At 41.6% G+C, this 5837-nt stretch overlaps 1 pseudogene; it reads left to right on the top strand.

Moving 5' to 3' along the window:
* Positions 1–4001: 4001 nt before the first annotated feature.
* LOC102739795 (bone morphogenetic protein 15 pseudogene) lies at positions 4002–5406 on the top strand (annotated as a pseudogene).
* Positions 5407–5837: the final 431 nt, after the last annotated feature.

Below are 5837 nucleotides of genomic sequence, written 5' to 3' on the forward strand. Positions count from 1 at the left end.
TCCTGGGATCGAGCCCCGCATCGGGCTCCCTGCTCGGCGGGAAGCCTGCTTCTCCCTCCCCTGCTCCCCCTGCTTGTGTTCCCTCTCTCTCTGTGTCTCTCTCTGTCAAATAAATAAATAAAATCTTTAAAAAATAAAATAAAATTTGATAATTTTTTCAAATACACCTTTTTTTTTTCCCTTCTGAATTTTATTTGCCTCTAAAAACATTTTCTGAGAGGGCATTACCAAATGCTAAAGAGGTCCCCGATACTCATAAAATTAAAAACCCTAAATAACACTTCTCTCTTGGCAATTTGACCATTTCATTGCAGAGGACTGGAGAATTCAAAACCTAGAAGCGTATTTCTTTTTTGGTCACAAATAGCTCTTTCTTACTCTTTAAAATTTTTCATTAGTGTTTATTTTATTTAGGGATTTTTTTTTAAAGAGGTAACATATTCACAAAATAAAACTGCAGAAGATAAAAGGGTATAGGGTGAAAAATCTCCTTAGAAAGCTAGGTTTCTCCTGTAGAATAAACCAGTGATGAGTTTCTTGTGAATACTTTCAGAAGTATTCTCTCCCTGTGGGTGGGGGTGTGGCTGTGGGTGTGGGTGTGGGTGTGTACGAATGCAAAAGGAAAATAACAAACACATATCAAAACACACATATGCACACACACACACAGATTTTCCTTTTTGCCACTCAACTTGTGGCATACCACACACACATTGCTCTGTATCTTCTTTTATTTACTAAATAATAACCATCTCTCATTAGTTTAAAATTACTGTCCTAAGTAAGATCAAAATATGAACTCCTTGACATTCAATTTTACCTGTTTGTTTTAGAGAAAATAAAAATGTCATCAAAATGAAATAAAGCAAAAAAACTAAGTATAGCTCACCATACACCATCTCAAGTCTTATTTTTTTCCTTTTGAACCTGAAATCTTCAACGGGAGTCTGAGTGCAATGGCCAATAAATGTAAGCAGCTTAAAGTAAATAACAGGTGGCAATGTGCTGGGTATTGCTAAGGTAAGCTGACTTTTTTTACCTGAGTTTACAATTCAGCTTCTCAAAAGTAAATTGCTCATCATTGTTCAATACCATGGTTTATCATATTTTTCTGGTTTTATTAATGAAAACCATGGATGTTATAGTACAACTATTTAAAGAAATTTAATTTAATGTTTAAAATGTTGCAACTGAAAATATACAGTGAGAGTGCTCATGATATAAGTGAAAGAAATTATAAAGAATTGCCTGGTATAATCCTAAATTCGTGTTTTTTAAATTGCATATAAAAAAGTAAAGAGTCAGAAAAAATAAATTTCTCTGCTGTGAAATGTATGGTAGGTATTTATTTTCTTCCATAAGTCAGTTTGCATTTTCTGAATTCTCTATAATAATTACAAACAATCAGAATATTTAGAAAAAAAACTTTAAATGAATCAACAAAAATCCAAATTGAGAGTGCCAAAAGATGCAAAGACAGAAAGGCAACCAACCAGAGAAAATATAAATAGGAGTTTTATGAAATAACTAAATACAGGCAGAAGTAAAAGGAAGCAAATAGGAAACTCATTCAAAAAGCAGACGTGTTTATAACAGCTGAGACGGGACCCAACTCCCTAAACGAGACAGTGATAAGTATCAAAAGAGAAGACACGGTGTTTCAGCTGCGTGTGGCAGTAGGCAAGCAAGCAGCCCTCTCAGTAGACCAAGGTGTAACACAGGGCCAGGTGTGAGGACCACAGGGACCAGAACTCAGGACTGCTGCAGACAGATTTTTAACTGAGTAAGGTATGCCTACGGCCAAGCTTCAATAAAATAACAGTATCCAATGCTTGCTGAGTACTTACCATGTACCAGTCATATTTTTAAATGGTTAATTCATTTAACCTTCATAAAACCCATATGAGATAGGTACTCACTGCTAATTGCTGCTTCTATCCTCACATGACTATTTAATAGTACCCATTAAATAATAGTAATGGGTACTATTATTTTACTCATCTTACAGATGAGAAAGCCAGGTTTTCAAAACTTCATCATGGAAATCTGAGGTTCAAAGACAGGTAACGTGACCTGAAAGCCTGTGCTTTCAACTGGGGGTTCTGCCTCCCTTACTGTGGTGGAGAGGGATGTGGGGGGAGGGGATTCTCACTCACTAGACGACAGCCTGTTTTTATTACTCAATGTTTTTAGGTCCATTTCCTAGTTAGAACGGTAGTAGACATCTTGTTTATGAATATGGATGGCTGTGTGTGAAGATGATTAAGTAGAAGCTTATTTTAGTTGGTCAGACTATATAAGACAAATTTACAATATCAGAAAAGGGAATGCCTAAAAATGTCAAGTCTTGGAGGGGAAAATATTTCTGAAATGTCAGGTATGAGTCCTTGGTTATAGCAGGAACTAGAGTAGAGAGCTGGATAGAGCGTGCCCCAATTACAGTTGGAAAGTACCTTCAGGGGTCAATATACTTCCGGTTTTTGCTTGACTTTCCCTGCTGTGGTGACTCCCAATCAGTAGTTAGATGTAGAAAGAAAATCATCTCAAGATGGGCCATTCCCATCAGAAATACTGGCATAGGATTCCCACACCAGTCCTGCCCACAGGAGATGGCTGACTTCATCAACACCTACTCAAGACAATGGAGAGCAGGACGGTATGGAGCTCATCGTCCTGTGCCATCTTCCCTTTTGTGTTTTGTTTTGTTTTGTTTTAGGCTTGGACAGATGGAAAGACAGTGGAGAAACAGAGAAACTGCCACGTAGAGAAGCTCAAAGTCTTCTCTTTTTGTCTGCTCCTAATTAGCCTTGGAGTACAATGTCTCATTTAAGAAACTCCGTTTAAAGTTTAGAAATTAAAAATGAACATAATTGAGGATTCCAGTTTCAGCTCAGACACGTAGAGACCTGGAAAGCTGCCACACTGACAACATTGAAAATGTTGGGCAGGCTGAGGATTCACGACTCTTGCTGAACCCATCAGCAAACTGAGGTCACAGGACAACCCACTAAAGTAAAATCTGGGAGAACAGGTACCTACTGGGGAAACCAGGACCGGACCATCTGTTTGCTTGGAGCAGACTCCCTGAATGTTTCATTTGCTAGGGCTGCCATAACCAAGTACCACAAACTCAGTGACTTAAAACAATAGAAGTTTATTTTCTCATGGTTCTGGAGGCTCGAAGTCTGAAACGAAGATGTCTGCATTGGCTATGCTCCTCTGAGGTCCTACAGAAGAATCTGTTCCATGCTTCTCTCTCAGCTTCTGGGGGCTTCTGGCAATCCTCAGCATCCCTTGGCTTGTAGTTTCATCTTTTCAATTGCTGCTTCTATCCTCACATGACTGTCTTCCCTCTGTGTGTATCTCTGTGTCTAAAAGCCCCTCTTCTTATAAAGACACCAGACACTGGATTTAGAATTTACCCTAACCCAGTAGGACATCATCTTAACTCGATTATATCAAAGATGCTATTTCTCAATAAGGTCCCATTCACAAGTTCTGGGGGAGAGGACTTGAATATATCTTTTTGGGGATGGAGTGGGGCATCATTCAACCCAGTATACCACATAAATCCTCTAATAAGATTCAGTTAAGCATTCAAAATGTGTTACTAAAGACCATGTGAGAGTGTGGCCCCCTGGAGATGAAGATATAATGGGATTTGCATCTTCTTGAATGCTTTTCCAGGGAAGATGGAGGAGAATCTCGATAAAGTGTCTTTTGTCCTTCATGGTGCTGGCTGGGGGGGACAGAAATAAAAGCCTCTGCCAAAAATTCCACCAGACCCATCTCCCCGTGGGAGAAAACAATAAAAAACAAACAAATAAACAAACAAAAAGCTTTTTTTTTTTTTTTAATCCTAGTGGGTAAAGCAAGGGAACAGTTCCTGTAATGGGCTCTTCCATTTATTTATTTATTTATTTATTTGGGGGCACTCCTCCATTTAAATGACCTCAGCCTCTGAATCCCCAGCCTTGTAGAGCAGGAAGGGCAGGCTAGCCTTGTCTTGATTGCTGTTTGTGTTTGTTTTGATGCAAAGAGGCCAAATTAGGAGACTTCTGTTGGCCCAGGAGATCCTCCCAGAAGAAGTGACATGAGGCCTGCTTGTTCACTCACATTTCTTCCTTCTTTGCCCTATCCTCTGTGGTGGTGGAACCAGGATGTGGTTACCTATATGAAGGAAAGGTTCAGAGTGATATTCTCTGGGCTGGGGCTGGAGCATATGGCTGAACACCAAGCTTTTCAAGATGGTCCTCCTCAGTATCTTTAGACTCCTTCTTCTTTGAAGACTGGTGCTTTTTATGGAACAGAGGGTCCAAATGGCATAGGTAAGGAAGCCCTCTATTGCTCTCCTGGCTGAAGCCCCTCACTTACCCTGGTTGGAAAGCTATTAGAACAAGTCCCTGGCAAACAGCAGAGGAAGCCGTGGGTCCTAGGATGTCCCTTGTGGTACATGCTGGAGTTGTACCAGCATTTGGCTGATGTGTTGTGGGCACCCTGGAGAACTGTACAATGGGGCCATCATACTGAGCCTGGTGAGGCCCTCCACCACACAGTAAGGTGTTTCAGAGATCTCTGGCATATACTAGCCTAAACTTTCCTGAGACTAAACCATACCAACTAGTTAGAGCCACCACAGCTTGCCACCACCAACCCCACTTAGCTTACTTTCACCTCTGTTACCATGTGGAACCCTGGCTCAAGGAGAGCCCAACCAACCACTTTCTTTCTCCGGAAGTGGTTCCTCAGAGACTTCCCTGATCACCAAAGCTGCACAGAGATGGATGTCACACAACACATGCAGCAAAGGCTCTGGGATCATAAGTAATGCTGAGTTCTATGACTTTCCTCTCCACTTCATGTGTTGGCAGCCAAAAGGTAGTGAGGTTCTTGAGCTTCAGTGGCATGGCCATTCATCCTTGGACTTTGCCTTCTTATTAGTCTTTTTAAATGACACTCACAAAAGTTTCTAGAAGGCCAGACTTTCCCCAGAGGCCTGGAGGAGTTCATGGAAAGGGACGTTCCTCTTTCAGAGGATCTGGCAAGCAGGTAGTGTCATGTCTGAGGTTCCTGGCCCTTCTCTGGAACATGAAGCATCTGAAACTAACCAGTGTCCACCCACCCTTTCCAAGTCAGCTTCCACCAGCTGGGCTGCAGTCACTTGATCTCTAAACCCCAAACTACTATAAGGGAGCTTACCCTCAGGTACTACATTGTGGTCTCAGTTGTCCCAATCATGCCATCATCCAGAACTGTGTCAGTGAGCATGTGGACCAGAGCATCCCTCAGCCCTCCTATGTCCCTTGTAAATATATTCCCATTAGCATCCTTCTGACTGAGGCAAATGGGAGTATCTTATAAAAGGAGTGTGAGGAAGTGACTGCCCAGTCCTGCACATGCAGCTGACAGCTTGGTACAGCTAACTCAGGTTTCCTGAGAAACTGGAGAAGGGTTTAGCAGAAACAAATATCAACGATAGCACCACAGTGATCCTCTACCCAATCTATGGATTCTATTCCTTGTCCTAATTTTTGTCTTAAATCTTTCCCCCCTATTTATGAGCTCCTCATTTTATTTATTTTTATTTTTTTAAAGAAGATTTTTTGAGAGAAAGAAAGAGAGTGCAAGTGGGAGAAGGGCAGAGGCAGAGGGAGAGAGAGAATCTCAAGCAGATTCCATGTCAAGCATGGAACCTGATGTGGGGCTCAATGGGGGGCCCTAAGAGGGACTCAATGGGTGGCTCGATCTCATGACCCTGAGATCAGGACCTGAGCTGAAACCAAGAGTGAGACACTCAGCCAACTGTTCCAGCCAGGTGCCCCGAGCTCTTCACTTTA

Source organism: Leptonychotes weddellii, chromosome 1, assembly GCF_054177405.1.
Source record: "Leptonychotes weddellii isolate Sample4059 chromosome 1, ASM5417740v2, whole genome shotgun sequence".
Classification (NCBI taxonomy): Eukaryota; Metazoa; Chordata; class Mammalia; order Carnivora; family Phocidae; genus Leptonychotes; species Leptonychotes weddellii.